The sequence below is a fragment of the Notolepis coatsorum genome, assembly GCF_963971535.1.
Source record: "Notolepis coatsorum genome assembly, chromosome: 8".
Lineage (NCBI taxonomy): Eukaryota > Metazoa > Chordata > Actinopteri > Aulopiformes > Paralepididae > Notolepis > Notolepis coatsorum.
In genome coordinates, this window is record NC_140172.1 from 40,581,975 (window position 1) to 40,604,533 (window position 22,559).

Below are 22,559 nucleotides of genomic sequence, written 5' to 3' on the forward strand. Positions count from 1 at the left end.
TAAATGTAAACATTTCTGTTGACTCAAAACACAGTCATCTTTTAGTTTTTTTCTACTGTTGCTATTTCCAAATACAATTATCTCTATTTACTTTAACCTGCATACCATAAATCAACGTTATATATATACATCATGCTCTATAATTATTTTCCTTTTGCCTCTTCAATTTTTTTTTTTTTTTTTAATATTTTTTTTTAATGCAAAAGGATAGAGCCCTGTGCTGTTCTTTACAAATACTGAAGTCTGTCAGGTGGTCTAGACTGACGTGTAGATCTTCTCAGTACTGGTGTTGAAGGTGTCTGGTCAGCTGGTGGTGGCAAGTTCGTCAGCCCAGCTGTCGGTGGTGCTGCTGTGGTGCAAACTTCGTCATCAGCTGTTGACCGTTCTCCAAGTGTCTCTGGTGTTTTCAACAAGCTTCGCCGATTCCTTCTTAGGACCTGACCCTCTTCTGTTCTGACGGTGTAGGATCTAGGACCCACTTCCTCCAGAACTGTGGCTCTCATGTCCCAGTATTTAGAATCCTGTAGTCTCACTGTGTCACGCCGTGACAGTGGTACTAGACCTTTTGAGACTTTGTCATAGTTTGTTTTCTGTCTGTTTTGCAGACACTTCTGTTTCTGTCTCACGATGTTATTCTTCTTCTGTTTTGCAGTGCAAGGAAGTGTGGTTCGCAGCCTCCGTCCCATCAGAAGCTCAGCAGGAGACAGTCCATGTTCTAGTGGTGATGCTCTGTAACTCAGTAGAGCTAGATATGGATCAGAACCACTCTCTTTTGCCTTCAGGAGCAGCCTCTTTACTATGCCCACACCTTTCTCTGCTTTACCATTGGATTGGGCATACAGGGGACTTGAGGTTACATGCTGGAAATCATATTCCTCTGCAAAGTTTTGGAACTCCTTACAGCTGTAAGCTGGTCCGTTGTCAGAAACGAGAACCTGGCAAATTCCATGTCTCGCAAAGATAGATTTCATATGTGTAATCACAAAAGTAGCTGTCATGCTGGAAAGCAGTGCTATCTCTGGAAAGTTAGAAAAATTGTCTATAACCAGTAGATAATTCTTTCCATCCAGGTGGAACAAGTCAGTTCCCACTTTCTGCCAAGGCACCTTAGGTAGGTCTGCAGTTAACATAGGCTCTTTATGCTGCGTCGTATGGTGTTTCAGACAGGTTACACAGCTCGAGACCATCTTGTCAATGTCTGTGTTGATGCCTGGCCAATATATTGACGTTCTGGCCCTTCTCTTACATTTCTCCATTCCGAGGTGCCCCTCGTGAAGTCTCTTCAACATCTCTTGTCTCAGTGACTGAGGAATGACAATTGTGTTCTTTCTGAGTAACAGTCCATCTATCACACTCAGCTCTGCTCGGATGTTGTAATATTGCTGACAGTCTCCTTTAGGCCAGCTCTCTTTCATATTAGTCATAACCCTCTGTAGCAGGGGGTCCTTCTCCGTTTCTGCTGAAATCTGTTTAGATTTTCTGTCTGACACAGGAAGTGATTTTGCAATCAAGTTCACATGAAATTCAACATCAGCCTCTGTCGAGCTCACAGGTGCGTCACTCTGTGTCGTTGCCCTGGACAGAGCATCAGCCATCACAATGTGTTTACCTGGTGTGTATATCAGCTCGAAATCATAACGTTGCAGCTTCGTCATCAGTCTCTGTATGCGTGGTGACATCTCACTGAGGTTTTTCTTTATGATGGAGATCAACGGCTTGTGGTCCGTCTCTGCCACAAATCTTGGTAGGCCATACACATAACTGTGGAATTTTTCAAATCCATAGACTAGTCCTAAACACTCCTTTTCAATTTGTGCATAGCGACATTCAGTTACTGTCATCGTTCTTGATGCATAGGCAACTGGCCTCCAATTATCTCCATCCGCTTGTAGCAGCACCGCTCCAATCCCATTTTTGGATGAGTCAGTGGAAATCTTTATCCTTTTGGACGGGTCAAAAAATTTCAACACTGGCTCCGTTGTGAGCATGGTTTTCAGTGTTGTCCACTCCTCTTCATGACTGTCAGTCCATTTGAAGTCACACTTGTGGTGTAACAGCTGTCTGAGGTGCACTGTCTTGGTTGACAAAGTTGGTATGAACTTTCCAACAAAGTTTATCATTCCCATCATTCTCAACACACCTTGCTTATCCTCAGGTCTCGGCATCTCCACTATAGCTTTCACCTTGCGGATGTCAGGCTCGACACCTGCACTCGAAAGCTTGTCTCCCAGAAAGGTGATTTCTCTCACACCAAACTGGCATTTTGCTCTGTTGAGCTTTAGTCCATGCTTTTTGACATTTTGCAGAACCTTGATGAGTCTCTCATTGTGTTGCTCCAGTGTGGATCCCCACACCACCACATCATCCACATACACTCGTGCTCCCTCTATACCTTCCAGTATGTGCTCCATAGATCTGTGGAACACTTCAGGAGCAGAGCATATTCCAAAAGGCATCCTTTGGAACGAGTAGCGGCCAAACGGTGCATTGAATGTACAGTACTTTGTGCTGTCTTCATGCAGTTTGATCTGCCAAAAGCCCTGTGAAGCATCCAATTTACTGAAATACCTTGCACCGGCCATTTCACTCGTTATTTCCTCTCTTGTCGGAATCTGATAATGCTCTCTTTTTATGTTTGCATTTAGGTCTTTTGGATCCATGCACAGACGTATATCACCATTTGGCTTCTTGGCACACCATCGAATTCACCCACTCAGTGGGCTCCTCCACTCTCTTTATCACCCCTAGTGACATCATTCGGTCGAGCTCTTGCTTCACCTTTTCTCTGAGCGGTGTTGGAACCCGCCTGGGAGCATGTATGACTGGCTGTGCATCCTCTTTTAGTTGGATCTTATAGGTGTATGGTAAGACACCAAACCCTTTAAATACATCTGTATACTGATCCACTATTCTGTCTCTACGTCATTCTGTGCATTTGTTTTGATGCTATACATCCTCTTGACTAAACACAATTGTTCACATGCCTCATCTCCCAACAGTGAGTCATGTCCATCTGGAACTATTACAAACATGAGGTGATGCTCTTTGCCTTTAACTCTCACCTTCAGTCTGCAGACTCCTCTTGTGGGGATGGGCTGTCCATTGTAGGCTTTGAGTGGAATGGGATTAGGACGAATGTGGGGCTTCACTTTCATGTTTCTTATGTGAAGTTCATTTATCATATTAGCCTTTGCTCCTGTATCCAGTTTAAAAGCAATTACAGCTCCATTTATATGCAAGGGCTCGGTCCACTTGTCCTGCTCCACTCTATTCACACTTGTCTGTCTGTCCTCATCCTGTGTCACCATGCCCACAAAGAAGGAATCACACAGGTCATTTTCCTCCACTGTGTGTACACGTTCCCCTCTGCCTTTTTTTCCTTGGCAAAGCATTGCTTGGAAAAGTGATTTTGTCCTTGACACTTATGGCACATTTTTCCATATGCTGGGCATTGTCTTGGTGTATGACGAGTACCACATCTTTTACATTGAAAAGTGTCTGATCCCTTTTGTTGATTGTACCGCCCCCTTTCTCCCTTGTTGTAGGGCTTCCTCGTTACCATAGCAACCGCTGCTCCGTCTCTAGCGTCTCCCGCAAATGTTCTGGCATGCTGTACTGCTAATTCACTTGCGTGACATATTCTCACAGCTGATTCAAGGGTTAGCTCTGTCTCCCGCAGTAACCTCTCCCTCAGTTTCGAATCCAGTACGCCAAACACAATTTGATCACGGATCATAGAGTCGTGCACATCTCCAAAATTACACGTTCTAGCTTTTAGCTTTAAGTCCGTTAGAAACACATCACAACTCTCAGCAGACTGTTGCATCCTTGAGCGAAACACATACCTTTCAAAGGTTTCGTTCTTCTTCGGCGAACAGTGTTCATCAAACTTCTTGACAACCTCCGCAAATTTCTCTCTGTCCTCTGCCTCGGCGAACACAAACGTGTTATATACTTCCACAGCTTGTTGTCCCGTGATGGTCAGAAGCAGTGCAATTCGCCTCGTTTTAGACTTTCCTTCCAGTCCAACAGCCATCAGGTACAGCATGAAACGCTGTTTGAAGGTACACCACTCATAATCCACATTACCAGTCCAATTCACAGCGTCCGGCGGCTTCACACTTTCCATTATGACGACTCGTGATTACACTCCTGGTACCATGTAATGTTTCTGTCCATCAATGAAGAAACTGGGGTTCTTTGAATATCATTTATTTAGGTCCTGGTAGTAGTTAGGGAGCATACAACAGGTAGGTAGGTAACGTACTTGTCAACATGCAACAGGTGTCACATTATCATAGTTATACAGACTGTGTAGTGGTGTGGTCCATGTACCCTGGAAGATGGGGCCATCTAGTGGTTAGTATAAATCACCACACTCGGAGGCCTGCGAGCTGCGGGGGCTAGGCCGATCGTGGACCCTGAGCTAGCTGTAGGGGCTAGGCTAGCTGTAGGGGTTAGGCTAGCTTTAGAAGCCCGGCCAGCCTCAGGACCCAGGCTAACAGTGAGTTGAATGCTAGTCGGTTGGGCCTGGCTAACTGCAGAAACACGAACAGGAGGCAGATCAGAGGGTTGAACGCGATACTTCTCCATGAGGACTGCGGCCTGGTCGGCCATCACCCTCATCTCTGCCTCCTGGTCCGGATACTGGTCTGCTGCGGACTGGATTGTCTGAAACAGAAATACCCATTTAGCTGGGGAATATTTCGACAGATCTCCCTCCATTAATTTGGAGAGAACCTTCATCGTCCCCCTTAATCTTTCCGCTGGGTCTTGTGATGGTGGCGTCATAATGTTACGATTCGGCATGGCAGAAGGACCCAATATGCGGTTAGAAGTACAAAGGAGACGGTGGTTACTCTTCTCAACAGTGTTCTTTAATATAGAACTCAAGGCAAGAGCAAGGCAGGTAATATATATCATACAAAACAAAAGGGCACAGCGGCGCTGGCGCTAACTACAAACACGGACTGAGATACAAAAACAAAGATGACAAAAACAGAATACAAAATCACTTACTGACTCTAAGTACAACAGCAGGGCAAGGCAGACAACAGCAAGGTACAACGAACGGGTAACACGGAGGTATGACGCCACAACAGGAAGTGGGAACAGGACAACCTAATATACTCAACCTAATTACAATGATTACAAACGATCAACAGCTGGGGGAAGAGACACTAGAACTAATACAAAACAAAATACAATACAACCATCAAAGAACACACACAGGCTAAATACAAACACAGAATAAGAATACTAACACAGAACAAACCTAAACAGACAACACTTGTAATAAGGACACTAATTGCCACATTAGAACGTTATTGATTTGGACCATTAGGTTCAGGGCTGAGTGCATTGTCTGCAGGTGACCGCTGGATGGCAGTATGACACAGCTGTCAACTCTCTGCCTGGGACAATGGGACATTCTCTCTCCCAGGCATGAGATGATCTTGGAGCGTTACACAGGCCCAACGTTGTGGTAGTGAAAGGGTTAACCTTCTGTAGTGTGGTTGTGAAAGGGTTAACTCTTTGTTGTGTGGCAGTGAAAGGGTTAACCTTCTGTATTGTCGTAGTGAAAGGGAAATGCGCAAAATCACCATTTCCCATATTTACCGTCAATATATAAAGTTGTTTAATCTGGAGCCCAATCTGAACAATCCATGGGTTACCAGGCTGCATGGTAATGTATAGTCACATTCCACAGTACTGTGATGTGTATCGATCAAATATTTTGTGTACATAACTGCAACTGCCACACCTAAAGTAAAAAATGTTTTAAAGAAAAAATAACAACCTTCTCTAGGGAACTGGGTGAACCATTTGATTAATTAACTGCTGACTGTAGAGAAGCTTAATTCACATTAATCACATTAGTCACATTCATCTTTAATGAGATTGCTCAGCCTAAATAATGTAGCTATTTCAATCAGGAGAGAGACTACAGTAGGTTTATGAAATTAAAACAAGCTTTTATTTCAGTACAACATTTTAAAGTTTTAGTGATGACTCCATTAGCTGTGATGACTCACTCATGGGGTAAAAGAAACAGTGGCGTAACTCTGTTGCTAGTGGTGCGGGGACATATTAGGGGACATAGTCAGTGACATCGCAGGGGGGGGGGGGGGCCCTACCTATTTTTTTCCCCTCTAATACCAGGTGTGCAATACGCATTTTCCCAGGCGGTGTCGCCTCTTGTAAGAGGTGGTCATCGTGGAGCCAGGGCTTGTCCGGCTCCACGTCCGCTAATTTAATATGATAGTGAAAAATGTTTAACTCTGTCAAAATAAACGAGCTGCATAGGCATAATAAACTGTAAGCGACATATACATGTTTGCACTGTCTTTTTTCTATTATAAAGTGCCTCTCGAGACTCGGGTGCATAACACATAACAGATCAGTCATTTGATTGTAATGCAGGTGCTCGCATTATAAATCGAATGTATTATTATTATTATAACACATGAACAGATCAGTAGGGTGGGCATTTGATTTCCGGCACCTCGGCGGGTGTATTAGAAATCGAATGTATTATTATTATTATTATTATTATTATTATTATTATTATTATTATTATTATTATTATTATTATTATTATTATTATTATTATTATTATTATTATTATTATTATTATTATTATTATTATTATTATTATTATTATTATTATTATTATTATTATTATTATTATTATTATTATTATTATTATTATTATTATTATTATTATTATTATTATTATTATTATAACACATGAACAGATCAGTAGGGTGGGCATTTGATTTCCGGCACCTCGGCGGGTGTATTAGAAATCGAATGTATTATTATTATTATTATTATAACATATGAACAGATCAGTAGGGTGGGCATTTGATTTGTAGCACCTCAGCGGGTGTATTATAAATCGAATGTATTATTATTATTAAAACACAACTCACCATAATGCAGCCCTGCCCATTGTTTCGGATCCTCCAAAATCCCAACTTTGAAACATGTCCTTGTCAAATGTCCACTCGCATCCACTTTATCTTCTGCGACTTGAACACAGTTGCGTCATTACCTCGTGTTGCCATGTCAACACACGAGAGTCACCTGTTGCGATAAACCCATATTTTAAGTATGGTATTTCCCCGTTCCGAAGAAGCTATCAAAGACGTTTGTTTTGTTTTTTTTAACAAATTTTTGCAAGCGTTCGCTCGCAGCTACGTTGCTTGCAGTCGACTGACCTGTGATGGCAGGTAGTGCCATCACCAGGTATAATGTTCGGGCGGAACTCTTGTTCCTAACAATAGTTCCGTGGGTGAATTATGTACAATTAACAATCACTACATGTACGCTATTATTATGCAAAGACGAGTACTGTAGCGAGTCACAGTGCTGGCCGCGCGGTCGCCGCGGTCGAGTGCATGTATTATCTTTGGACGGTAAAAACGTGGGGGGGACAATAAGTGCATTCTGAAATCATGCTGGGGACTTTTCCCGGGGACCCCCCCTAAGTTACGCCCCTGACAAGAAACCCCATGAATAGCTGTAGAGCAGAATCCCCCAAAATACATTTGAATAGTGCACGATTAGCTGGCTGTTAAATATGTGTAGACACATGAATGTGTCTGTTAAAAGACTTCGGTATTCAATACAGACATTGGAATAGGTTCCATAGGACTTTCAGATATGTTCCCTTGGGAGGACGAACACTAGGGGGTGCTGCGGGACAGTCAGACTGGTGGTCAGAAGAACGGCGTCCGGTGTACTGCGGAAGACACGAAGAAGCAAGGAACACGGCCCTTCCCTGCGCAGACCGCCGACGAGAGCAGATGTGCGAGAGAGAGCTCTCCCGAGCATCGAGCTAATGGCTAATAACGTGGCCTAGTGATTAAGTATAACGCCGAGTGTTAACGTGTTAGAACAAGTATAGTATTGAGACGTCATGTTGCCGAAGAGGACGGTCAACCGACCAACGTGAGAAGATGACGGAGACTTTGCGTAATAGCAGTCTAGGTCGAGAGCTAAGTTAGCCACACTGGCTACTAGGTAATTCTATCATTGTGAGTTAGCCAAGTAGCTTAGCTCGTCGTGCCCACCAAGCTACCAGTGGAAGAAGGACGTTTCACCCAAGGCTTCTACTGGACACTTCGGGCACCAGCCAGACCACTAGCTGACTACCCGCACTATCCCGGCCGGGGTGGACCAGGTGACGGTCTACAGAGACCACTTTATCGCCGGAGAAGCACAGACTTTATGGAACATGCATGCTAAAGCCAGCCACGGCTAGACTGTTTAACGTGAACTTGACATTGTTGTATGCGCCATGGCGGCGAACTTTGATATGCGCGCGTGTTCGTTAAAGGTACAACCTGTGCTTTTCCCTTGCCTCTGGAATACAGCCCTTTTATTTGTTCAGGCTCTCAAGGGAGTGAAAGGGCCATTATGTTTGCGGCCACTATGTCCCCAAGCTACGACTCAGCGCTGCAACAGGGTTTTCTTTATTCTTTTCTTGGTGGTTACTTTAGGGTGCCGGCTTAGCATAGTTATAAGCAAAGGTTCTTAAAGTGTCTGCCCACTTGAGATGGTATACTGCTATGTGTTACTGTGTGTTTAAACTGTGAAGCGAAGCGTATTTACCACTAGTGTGTACCAGTAATGTAGCATTGTTAAGAGTTGTGCTACTGTCGTATCGCCCTTAAAGGGAATGTCTACCAGGAGTGTAGCATTGTGATGCATGGTTTTACTTTCATGCCGAGTGCAAAAGGGAATGTCTACTAAGAAAGTAGCATTGTGATGCCTTGTTCTATTTCTGCGTCAACCCTGAAATTTACAGTAAACAAGACTGATAATTGGATTCACTGTGTGTGTGTGGTTTAATAGTGCATTACTGTAGGGCTGGGCGATATGACGATATTATATAAATATCGGGTACAGTTCATTAACGATACACTTTTTAAACGTATCGTGGATATCGTGATGTTTTGCCCAAGAGGCTTGTGTCGCGTCAATCTGGTCCACACGTTGACACTTTTGAACAGCGCCGCCCCACACACACACTACTGCATCAAAAGTTACTACTTATGATAACAAAGGCATTCGTTTTGTGGCATTAACGTTATATAGTTACACTTTCAATAACATCAGCGTATTTACATAGCAACGACCAAGGTCGTCCTAGATATAGCAAGCATTAGTCGTTCATATCTCAGCCTGTGCTGACTCAGTTGTGCCCATTCTGCGGTCTGTTAATAAAGTTTTCAATCAGACAGATGTATGGAAAGGCTTTTATTATAACATCCGTTGCAGTAAAATCATTATGCGTCCAGTCGTTTAGTCCTTCTGCGGAGCTAAAAGCTAAACGTCGGCCGCGGCGAGCTACCGCTGCCATTGTTATTGTCATTGAGCTCTCCAATGGCGGAAGTAAAAAATGAATACGCGCTTGCCGATTGGTGCTAAGAACAGCAGGGCGGGTGCAAGCGATGTGACGTAATTGGCAGACGCGACTGTCAATCAAAATGATTCTGTTTGCCGATTGAATGAATGAGAACGTTATTAACAGATTGCAGCATGGGTACAATACAGTACAGCTCAATACAACAACAGTCAACAGTGGACTGGAGGATGCAGACCAGAGAAAGACTTTTGTCTTGTCAGGGTCCCCCATTTTCAATTCATCATATTTCATATCTAAATCATATAATATCTCATTGCTAAATATATGCAATATATAATCTAATAATCCAATAATCTAAATCTAATATATAATATAAAAATGCTAAATGCATGGGTATTTTATTTTGTCTTTAATGTTAGCTTGCAAACTCAAATACTGTCTTGGTAAGCCTCATAATGAATTGTTTGGGGAAAAAAAGAAAAACATTGTGATGCGTATCGTGTATCGCCGAAAGGTCAGAAAATATCGTGATATCATATTTAGGCCATATCGCCCAGCCCTACATTACTGTCTAACTGCTTTGATAACCCTGTATTCCACTAAGGGGGATAGGTACTAATTTCAGGTCTCTTACAGAGAAAAGGTATGATACTGCTTTGGGGAAAATTATATCAACCACTACTTCCACCGGGTGTGAGGGGGTGTGGGGCGTACTAGGGGGAGCGTGGGTGATTAGGGATTACTGAGTATTGCCCTTAACACTTTGGCGACCGCTGGGATGCGTCTAATATAGTGCTTGAGGACCAGGGTTTGTCAACAGACCGGTGTCTTTTTGTACAGCTATATCTATACTTTATAGTATTGCTATCTGTCCATTCTCATTGTCAATTGAGTTCATAAACCGTCCCTTCAAAATGGCTTAAAGAAAAAAAAAATCATCAATAGGTTGTAATTTTATAGCACTGTGAATATAAGCTTTATCGCAGATTTTGTCTCATATATTTTCTGGAAAGCTAGTTATGGAGCTAATAACTGCTAAACGTTATATTCAACGGCATTTCCGTTTTATATATGCTAAAGAAATAACTCAAACTGCATATGATCCGGGCTGTCCCAGAGCATGTATGCATGAAAGGGGGGGGGGCGGGGGACGTCGTTTAGTATTATTGATTACCAATAACAGTGTCCGTGTAACTAGCCACATTCACTGATCTGCTGCTTGCGTTTCACAGCAAGCTCCGATCCGGCTGTAATTTAGGTGAAAAAGGTCTTACCGTGAGCCCGTGGGATACCCCCCAGCATTTCCCCGTTATCGGCATCTGGTAGATCGATATGTCCATTGGCTGATGATAAATCCCATTATTCCATGGTGAAATCTGCGATTCGAAACATGATCCACAGTACATTGTGCTGGTTCAGGATCCGGCTACAATGATACTCCATTGGAAGAAAGACATTTTTTTTTACATTCGCTCACAGGGCATACTGCAGTGGAGCGATTGCGCCCCTAAGAGGATCTGGCCGGTATTGCATGTTCTCGATTCCACAGACGAGGGTAGATCTCCAGAGCCGGTCGGGGATCTTGACCCGGTTATTAACACTTTGATCGCCATGGTTAAATTCATAATTTACCATCCCTAGCCAGCTCTATTTGTCTATGGAGAAGTTCCCCTTCTTTGCAGGGCTATAACTTTTTAAATTGTATTGCTAAATTGACATTATTATGGCCCATTCAATGTCCTATATCTATTGTTCAGGGTGTAGCAACGTTATACTTTTTCATTCACATATTCATACTAAAATACGGTCTAAAGTATAAATATGTTTTTATCGTTTTCTGCAGCTTTCTCCAGAACTTGATTTATAGCCCCAAATGCATTATATTGATGATCAAATACAGTTTGGTAGCGATCGGTGCCAGATAAAAAATTTCAACTGGAGGTACTTCTAGAAGTTACTACGTATGATCTGATGTTGACCGGATGGGCGGGGGGTCGTTTATAATTCCGTGGGCAACGTTATATCATTCATCTAGTGTGGGTCATATGATCATCAGAGCAGTTAGTATAGAAGGCATTAGAAAATAACGCTGAAACTCGGTCTTCCTCGCGCCGTTGGGGGATGAGCGTGGAATAGAATTTTTTCTATTATGGGATGTCGAAATATCCGATCCATTTCCAGGTTGTATAATAGTATATACGTCCAAATCATGTTGTTTATCGAGTTATGTGCACCGATCGGTGTTCACTGTGTCAAGATGGAGTCCTGCTAATGATAGCGAGTGCCCGGACGAAATATGGGTGAGCACCACTTCATCCACATGACTTCCTGTTGGGCGATCTGCCGATCGGCCACCAGATGGCGCTCTTGAACCGTTAGAGAGTTGAGTGGAGCTCAGCAGTATATCTCAGGTCCCCGGGAGAGAAATATGATTTCGATCACAGATTTTTGAAATATTGATATCAAAGACATGTTAAGGCGTCTTCGGCAGAATGAGCATGGCGGGCAATGACGAGTTTCGGCGTTTCCGGCGATTAAAGTGTTAATATGGAATAAAACAATAACAACTTGCCACGGCTATATACGTGCCTCTGGTCCACAACGCATGGCACCGAAACCCGTATATATACGTGGCTGGTCCCCATTGTGTTAAGAGGCGAGAAGGACCAGTACACAAGTCCTAGGTTGGTAAATCCTAAGGCCCTATATGCCACCTTTGTTAACTTTAAGCCTAGTACCCCAACCAGTGGCGGCTCTGCCACTAGGGGCGCACGGGCGCCGCCCTACCTGCTGTTAAATCAGAGAAGAAGAAAATAAAACTTTTTAGTTTTTTGTTTTATAGCCCTATAAATAATATAAACATGTTTAAAATGAATAATATTTACTCATTTTAAGTATGTTTGTATTTCCAATGCACAATATAACGTTATTATCTCAAATAAAAAACACTCGTTTTCCTGAGCAGGAAGTGACATCACGTTTTTTTATTTTTTATTTTTTCGTATTTCTCGGCCCGGGCTAGACGCGATAGCGCTCTGAGTGCGCGTCACAGTTTGATCGCTGTATCCGTCACAGCCAATCAGTGCATAACGCGTTGTGCATTGAAATATGACTATTATGTTGGAATCCGGGCGCGATTTGAAGCGGTCTAGCCAGTAGCGTCAAGAATTTCTGTAGCCGCATTTCGCGGAGACGCTCTCTGATTGGCCGACGCCAGTATTTTTTTCCGTAGCAGAATTTCACAGAGACGATCTCTGATTGGCCGAATCCAATTTCTAATGTTCCAATTCTAGCTTATTCCTAGGTTGGTCCGTTGGTGGTATAGATAGTTGTGTTGTTGTTGATGCAGGCAGCTGTTTGTCTTAGAGCGTGCCGTGACTGCAAGTTCTTTAGACTGTTAAGCTTAGGCACTCTTTCAAAGTTGGTTAAGGTTAGAGTTTGTCTTAGAGCATGGCGATAGAACGCCAGGTAGTTTGCAGTCTGTTCGAGCGGAAATGGACAAAGGAATGAAGTACTTGTGACTGTTGTGTGGTGCTGCTAACTGCGTTTGGATTGAAAATACGTGGATTATGGCTTGTTCAATATCGTCTATGTTTGAATGAATGAATGAATGAATGAATGAGAACTTTATTAACAGATTGCAGAATGGGTACAATACAGTACGGCTCAATACACACAATTGTTAAGGGGATGCAGACCAGAGAAAGACGTTTGTCTTGTTTACATCAGGGTCCCAGATTTTCGATTCATATCGATAGTTTAATAGCTAGCCTTGGCTCGTTTAACAATATGCAAAATATGTGTACAGCCCTGTACTCATACTGAAGTTATTCTTGGTATATAATAGGTCTGATTGTGTAACGAATCGATTCCACGTCGCGCTGTGTGTGAGAGAGAGAAGGAGAGAGGGAGAGATCTGCCTGTGTTTGGAGACGGAGCGAGTTTTGTTTCTAACTTTTCTATTTATATATTGTGTTTCAAGTTGTGAATTAGACTATACTTTATTTGACTGGTTGTGTGTTGTTGTAGTAACAGCTGAGCGACTCGTTCATAAGAGCCAATTCATTGCCGTGAGTGTGAGTCGAATCGCTCACGTCTTGCCATGAGTCGGTTGCGTGGTACGGTACATGTTTGCAAAATGTTTGGTATAGCGCCCCTAGTGGCGAAGCATCCACGGGCCACTGCTTAGAGCATGGCGATAGAACGCCAGGTAGTTTGCAGTCTGTTCGAGCGGAAATGGACAAAGGAATGAAGTACTGTTGTGTGGTGCTGCTAACTGCTAACAAGCTAACACTTGGCTAACAAGCTATATATGGCGGATGCAGTCTGGACACAGTGGACAGTGGTCTGGAATACATCAACAGTGTATTATACACTACTTTATCAAGGCAAGCCCTCCTGCCCTGGACGTGTCAACTAAACAGTGAGTCTCTCTCTCTCTCTCTCTCTCTCTCTCTCTCTCTCTCTCTCTCTCTCTCTCTCTCTCTCTCTCTCTCTCTCGCGGTTGGATTGAAAATACGTGGATTATGGCTTGTTCAATATCGTCTATGTTTGAATGAATGAATGAATGAATGAATGAGAACTTTATTTTTTTTATGACTTATACTTTATTGCATATTTTTTCTTTTTGCACACAGTACTTCAGGACAATACAATGAATGACATATTTTGCATCAGCATGGGTCAGTCCTGAAGGACAACATAGACACCTGGACCCCTAACGTCTAGGTTACACTGATACCCCCCATATGGGGGGGAAGACAGAAAAAAAATAAAAATGAAAAAAAATAAAGACATTAGAATAAGTAAACCTAAACAAACGAAAAATTCTACCATAACAAAAAATAAATAAAAAATAAAAAATAGAAAGATAAATTAGACTAAGCCGAGAATATAATGGGAAGTAGTACCAAAACAGAAAGGAAACACCAAACGAAAAAATAAATCTACATTAAAACATAGAGCCATTCTTGTCTACATAAACATGGTGCATTTGTCAGGTATTATATACTCATGTGCATCGTCGCTGTCTTAGACAAGTGTGCCCCCCCTCCTTTTATAGTAAGTGAAATTGCAAATATTTCCCCCATTTGCTAATATATTTGTCTCCTTTCTCTCCTAAACTAAAAGATATTTTCTCATAGGCAGCTACCCTACCCAGTTCTCCACTCCACTCTCGGAATGACGGGCCTTCTGGTGCCTTCCAGCCTCTCATTATGATCTGTTTGCCTATCATAATACTAGTCTGTATCCAATCAGCTAGGGGCTTTGCGATATGGCTAAGACTGCAGGGATCCCCCAGGATATATAAACCAGAACAGAAATCATACTCCGTCCCTGTGACCTCTGTGATGTAGTCATGTATGTTACTCCAGAAGTCTCTGATTTTCGGACATGACCAGAGTGCATGGACTAGGTCCCCCTCCCCTGTGTGACATTTCCAGCAATCTGGGTTCTCTTTCAGGCCCAGTCTATACATTTTAGAGGGGGTCCAATAAATGCGGTGGAAGATCTTGAATTGTATTAGCCTTGTTCTAATATCCCTGGACACCTGTTTGGGGATCCCGAGATTATATCCCAGTCCTCTTGCTCAAATGTGACCCCTAGATCCTTTTCCCAGACTATTTTGAGAGCAGAGGATATCCCACTGCCCTCCCTGTCGATAAACATGGAATAGTAGACCGAGGCCTCATGTCCCAACCCAGAAATAGCCAAAATCTTTTTCAGCAGGTCTGTACCCTGGGGGAGGGTCTGTGGCGAGCCAAATGTGCCTATGAGAAGATGCCTCAATTGTAAATATCTCCAAAATTGATTGTTGGCCAGCTGATATTGTGGAATCAGTTTTTCAAAAGATTTTAATGCATCGTCTTCATAGAGGTCCCCCAGGGTGAGGATGCCTTTGTCTATCCATTCCTTCCACATAAAGGGGGATCTGCATATACACAATTTTGGGTTGGCCCATAAGCCTGCTGACAGGCTTAAATGTGGGTTGATATGAAAGATGCGAGACACCTTCTTCCATACGGCCTGTATGTGAGAGATAATAGGGTGAGTTCGGGCAGTTGGTGGTAATTTAGCTGTAATATACGACAGTGGGGGCAGCCGTGTGTATACCGACTGCTCCATTATGTACCATGGAGGCGCTCTCTCAGGGGGCAGGGCCCACTGTGTCATATGTCTGAAACTGTAAGCATAATGATATAGTAATAATTTGGGGAGACCCAGGCCACCTCTGTCCACATGCTGTTGTAGTTTACCAATACGCATCCTGGGTCTTTTACCGTTCCACAGGAATGTGTTGCATATTCTATCAAATTGTTTAAAATACTTGCTAGGTATTGCTATCGGCAGTGACTGGAGGAGGTAGTTTACTCTGGGAATGCAGTTCATCTTAAGAACATTAACCTTGCCCCATAGTGACAAGAAAAGGGGAGCCCATCTCTCCACATCCGCTGAGATTTTGCCTAGTAGTGGGTCAAAGTTGACACTAACAATGTCGTTTACTTGCTTGAAAAGAATCCCTAGATACCGAATACCCTTTTCAGGCCACTGAAAGGAGCCATCTTTAAATAGTGATTTGGGGCAGTAGGACGTTAGGGGAAGAGCCTCCGACTTCGACCAATTAACCTTATACCCTGAAAATCTTGAGAACGTATCTATTGTCTTGAGTAGTGCGGGTACAGCATTGCCTGGGTCTGTAACAAAAAGCAAAATGTCATCTGCATAAAGCATACGTTTTTGGGCCGTGCCCCCCACTGTAACTCCAGGGAAACTTGGGTCCTTACGTATAGCTGCTGCCAGGGGCTCAAGCGCTAAACAGAAGAGCAAAGGAGAAAGGGGTGACCCTTGGCGTGTCCCGCGGCCTAGTTTGAAATATGAGGAGATTATCCCATTTGTTTGCACCGCTGCCTCCGGTTGGTTATACAACAACTTCACCCATTTTATAAAGGTCTGACCGAAACCAAACGCCTCCAGGGTTGAAAATAAGTACTCCCATTCTACGCTGTCAAACGCCTTTTCCGCGTCCAGTGAGATGGCGGCCGTTGGTTCATTATCGCTACTGACTGCCCACATTACATTGATAAGGCGTCTGACGTTATCAGACGAATTTCTTTTGCGAATAAACCCAACTTGGTCAGGATGCACCAGGGAGGATATTACTCCATCCAAACGGTTTGCCAGTATTTTGGAAAGCACTTTTACATCCTGGGAAATCAGGGAAATTGGATGATAATTCTTGCACTCGGAGGGTTCCTTATCTTTTTTCAATATTAAAGATATCAAGGCCTGTGATAGGGTGGGGGGTAAATAGCCTCTATCCAAAGCTTCAATATACATACTCTGCAGTACATTTACATTTACATTTAGTCATTTAGCTGACGCTTTTATCCAAAGCGACTTACAAGTTCTGTACGACAAGCCATCAGGAAGGGCACAACTCTATCAGCTGAGCAACAATGTTCATCAAAGTGTTGAGTGCTACAGTGTAGGTTAGTTTATTAGGACAAGTGCATGACAGTACGGTTAGTTAGGGTTAGATTTTTTTTTTTTTTTTTTTTTTTTTTTAATTTTTTTTTTTTTTTTTTTTTTTTTAAAGAGATGTGTCAACTCTGTTGAGAAGCATTTAAAGAACTCAGCTGTAAGACCATCAGGCCCCGGCGCTTTACCGGACGGCAATTTCCTAATAACCTCTGCTATTTCATCTTCTGTTATTGGGGCGTCTAAATACTCACGTTGAGCCGCGTCTAATGTAGGGAGATCCAGCCCGCTAAAAAATAAAGGAATTTCCTGCTGTGTCGCCTTGGAAGAGGAAGTGTAAAGACCCATGTAGTATTCTTTGAAAGTATTGTTAATATCACTAGCCTTAGTCTCCCCCCTGTACCTGAATAGCCGAAATAGTGGATGATGACTCCTTGTGTTTAATATACCTGGCCAGCAACTTCCCGGCTTTGTCCCCCGATTCAAAGTAATTCTGCCTGGCCCTAAACAATCCAAACTCGACCTTCTGTGAAAGGATACAGTTATACTCATACTTTAATTGAGTTACAAGCCTTAAGTTATTTGGTGATATTTTTTGTTTGAGCTGACCCTCCGCAACCAGCAGCATTTTTTCTAAATCGCCCATTTTTTTGGCGTTCTGCTTTTTCTTATATGATGCATATTGAATTACGTGACCCCTCACAAAAGCCTTCAGAGCTTCCCAAGCAACCCCTGCTGATGGCGCAGAAGGAACATTTGTCTCTATATACATATCAATCTGATTTTTCAGCATGGCTTTAAAGTCTGTATCCTGCAATAGAGATGAGTTAAATCTCCATCTAGAGGACCTCTTTGCACGGTCAATGGGGAGCAGCTCAAGGGTCACCCTTGCATGATCTGACACTATAATGTTGCCAATTGAACAGGCCAATGTAGATGGGAGCAGATCTTTAGAGAGATAAAAAAATAATCAAGCCTTGAGAATACACCGTGAACTGAAGAAAAAAAAGTATAGTCCCTCCCCTTAGGATTTAGAGTACGCCAAGCATCTACCAGCCCCAGGGCAGAACACATTCCTCCCACTGTGGAGGTTGATCTGGGGGGTCTAGCAGTGGTTGGTGTACTTCTATCCAGAACAGCATCCATAGTAATATTCAAGTCCCCTGCCCATATGATTGGATAGTCACCCATGTCATTTAATTTACATTCCAGGTCAGTAAAAAACATTGGGACATCCCCATTAGGAGCATATGTATTGGCTAGGATAAATACTTTCCCCTGAATCTCAGCCAAAATAATGACAATCCTCCCTTCTTCATCTTTGCGTTCTCTCAGACATTTAAATTGCAGCTGTTTGTTCACTAGTATAATGACTCCCCTACTTTGACTGGTACCGGCACTGCAGAACACGTGACCCACCCATCCCTTACATAAGCGCTTTGATTCATCCAATGACAAATGACATTCCTGCAAAAACATTATATCATACCTGGAGGATTTCAATTTATAAAGTACCTTGTTCCTCTTGATTACATTACCCAATCCATTTACATTCCATGTGGCGAGGCACAGTTTATTATTATTCTGAGCAGACATGGGCGTGTAGAATAGTAATAATGACCGATGATATACTGACAACTAAGTGAAGTATTTTTAACCATGTCGACAAACGCAGGGCTCTTGACAAAAAACAATAAAAAAACCATGACACGCTGTAAACAAAACATAGCGTGATGAAAAAAACACAAGAAAAAAACGAAAACAAAAACACAGACAGATACGATTCTGGTCCATGATCCGTCGGTAGAGTGGTTCGCTCTGAGCGCCGCCCACCCGCGGCATTGTTTTGGCAAAAGTTTGCGCACATTTGTCATAAAGTGACATCATTCATTCTCAATGAATTAGCGAGAGTCCATCTCGTTTAACGCTAAAGGAACGCTAACGGGATATTGAAGGACAGCCGGTAGGCTAGTAAAAGGAAATGAGAAGAAATCAAAAAAAAAAAAAAATATCAATCCCGCTCATCCATAACGAGCGAATATAGAACAAGTCATACCGCAAATGTCATACGTGGGGGATAAGTAGCAAGTAACTGCATTGTTCAATAGTCTTGTAGGCTAGTCCCCAGTTGGCTCACAGTCAATATACTACACCTTACCGGCTAGGGTGATTCCCTTTCATACCGCTGCACTCAGCTGGACCTTGAACAGGTTAGCAGCCCTCAGATAAGCTAGCGAGCTAGCCAGCCAGCTTGCTCAGCGAGCTTCGGACGAAATCCATGGCTTTCTTCGGGTTGTCAAAGCGCCTGGATCCCTCGCCGGTGTCAATTCTGAGTGTGGCAGGGAACTGAGAACTTTATTAACAGATTGCAGAATGGGTACAATACAGTACGGCTCAATACACACAATTGTTAAGGGGATGCAGACCAGAGAAAGACGTTTGTCTTGTTTACATCAGGGTCCCAGATTTTCGATTCATATCGATAGTTTAATAGCTAGCCTTGGCTCGTTTAACAATATGCAAAATATGTGTACAGCCCTGTACTCATACTGAAGTTATTCTTGGTATATAATAGGTCTGATTGTGTAACGAATCGATTCCACGTCGCGCTGTGTGTGAGAGAGAGAAGGAGAGAGGGAGAGATCTGCGTGTGTTTGGAGACGGAGCGAGTTTTGTTTCTAACTTTTCTATTTATATATTGTGTTTCAAGTTGTTAATTAGACTATACTTTATTTGACTGGTTGTGTGTTGTTGTAGTAACAGCTGAGCGACTTGTTCATAAGAGCCGATTCATTGCCGTGAGCGTGAGTCGAATCGCTCACGTCTTGCCATGAGTCGGTTGCGTGGTACTGTACATGTTTGCAAAATGTTTGGTATAGCGCCCCTAGTGGCGAAGCATCCACGAGCCGCTACTGACCCCAACACTGCAGTCGGGGGCCCAGCTGGACTTAGCTCTGCCGGGTTCCTACTATCCGGTGCCAGTAGAATCTCACCTTCATTAAGTAGGGATAATCCACCCTTCTACTTATGTCAAAGTTATCAACTGATTAAAATGTAGCTGTCTGATCAGCATCATCGACTGGCTGAGGTAGGACCAGTCAACCAACATGCATGGTTGCACAACATGCAGCATGGCTGGTTTATGAGAGGTCACTGCCACTTGCTGCAAAAAACAGTTGCCCAGCACATACAAACATGCACACACACCTTTTACTAGCTAACTGACATACAATAGTAGTCAGCATTATTAACTGGCTGATGTGAGGACAGTTAACCAGCTGCATACACATGCTTTAACTTAGCTGGTCAATGACGAAGCAGCACAGCATAACGTAAGGTTATCCTATAACCCTAGTCAGGGCCGCCTCAGGGGGTGTGCGAGCAGTGCGGTCGCACAGGGCCTCGCGGGAAGGGGGGCCTCACAAAAAAAAATTTAAGATTTTTTTTTTTTTTTTTTTTATATATATTTTTTTTTTTTGCGAGGCCCCCCTTCCCGCGAGGCCCTTTTTCATCACAGACCTAACATCTAGTTTTGCTTATATGCTTATATATTTCACATTAGACACGTTTGTAGAATGTGTCTGACTTGTTCCTGGCTCTGCGGCTCTGCAGATACACTATTGGAGCTCTGAGGCTCTGCAGCAGATATACTATTGGTTTCAACGAAGGGAGGGGTTACATGTGTACAGTCGGCTGGCGTGCGTCAGCTGCGTCTGACTATTTCGCGCATGCAGCATTGGAGGTTATGCCAGCCAAGACGAAGAGGACGGTCGTTCGGCAGATGGACTGAAGATGAAAGTTGTTGCATGTTAGAAAGTTCAGTCAGGCTAGCCATGTCGGCTTAGCTAAAGGCAGGGACAGCTAGTTAGCTTTAGCTATGTTATAATATCGAGTGCTAACGTGTGGTTCAGTCGGGATAGCCATGCCGGCTAGTAGCTTAGCTAAAGGCTAATTAGCGTTAGCTAATGCTAGCTATCGAGTGCTAACGTGTGGTTCAGTCGGGCTAGCCATGTCGGCTAGTAGCTTAGCTAAAGGCTAACTAGCGTTAGCTACGTTAGCGAGTGCTAACGTGTGGTTCAGTCGGGCTAGCCATAACGCTAACGCTAGCTAACTAGGCATGGCAACAACCAGGACCACCTGAAGCTTTTTAAGAAGGAGGTGATGAACTACAGACAGACGAGGCACGAGAACGTGGTCCTCTTCATGGCGGCCTGCATGGCTCCACCCCACCTGGCCATCATCACCAGGTGAGAGAGGGGAAAACAAACGCACGTCACAAATGATGGATTCAGTTCACCTCCAATACCTGTTATTATCCTTGTCACATTTTCACCTCTCTCCCTCTCTCGCTCTCTCTCTCTTTTTCTCTTTCTCTCTCGCCCTCTCCCTCTCTCTCTCTCTCTCTCTCTCTCTCTCTCTCTCTCTCTCTCTCTCTCTCTCTCTCTCTCTCTCTCTCTCTCTCTCTCTCTCTCTCTCTCTCTCTCTCTCTCTCTCACACATAAAGTGAGTTATCGAGAACACACAAATATATTATTTATTAAATCTAGAATAATTAAACTTGAAGACATGGTTAAGTTTCAAACAATGTTAATTATGTTTAGGGCAGGAAATAATACACTGCCAGAAAAAACAACAAAATCTTTTTCATTTAGAAAGTGAGTTTAGTAGGAGAAAATACAATTTTCAGTTTGCACGTACCACACTTAAACAGATGTGTCCTTCAGTTATTGGTGTAAAGTTGTGGAATTCTCTCCATAGTGAGCTTAAGGGATGTCCCGCGATGATGTCGGGGAGTTTGCGACCCTCTCTGCGCCGCCCCCTATCTCCCTGTCTCCGGCTGTCCCTGAGCAATGACCGGAGTGTTGAATGTCCCGTGACTAAGACGGGGATGACGTGACTCTCTTAGATCTATTCTGTGCCTCAAATAGATCCGCTATCAGCTCTATCTTTAATCTTTCAAAATGTTCAGTTGCTATCGCTATTAGCTCTATCTTTAATCTTTCTAAATGTTCAGTTGCTATTGCATGCACTCATCTGTGTTTCACTACACACATGAGTGCATGCTTACCAACTGTCCGTCTGCAACACTACTATCACCAACATCTAAGAAGGGAGATCCCCCCTTGAATGGCCCTTCTAAGGTTTCTCTCCTCCACACTGCCTGTGGAGCATTTTTCCCTATTGTTAGGTTTTAAAAAGTTTTTCCTTACCTTCGCGTGGGGTATGTCTGGGAGTGCTTGCATTCTTTCATTTATTTGCATTTATCTTACATTTTTTGGACCTTATGGTGTTCTTGTTCTGTTCTTGACTTATTGTTATGTTTTCTTCTTGACTTGTTTAAAGAAGACCTGTACGGCCCATGGGGACATTAACGTGTGTTAATCAATTTCTGTTGATCAATTCAATTTTTTTTATAAAAAAAAATATTTAGTCAGTATGAAAATCAAATGTGATCTGAATAGTGAGATCTTTTCTTTTTTTTCTTCTCTTTCTTTTATAATAATAATAATAATAATAATAATAATAATAATAATAATAATAATAATAATAATAATAATAATAATAATAATAATAATAATAATAATAATAATAATAATAATAATAATAATAATAATAATAATAATAATAATAATAATAATAATAATAATAATGGATTGGATTTATATAGCGCTCTTCGTGACACCCGAGAGACCCCAGAGCGCTT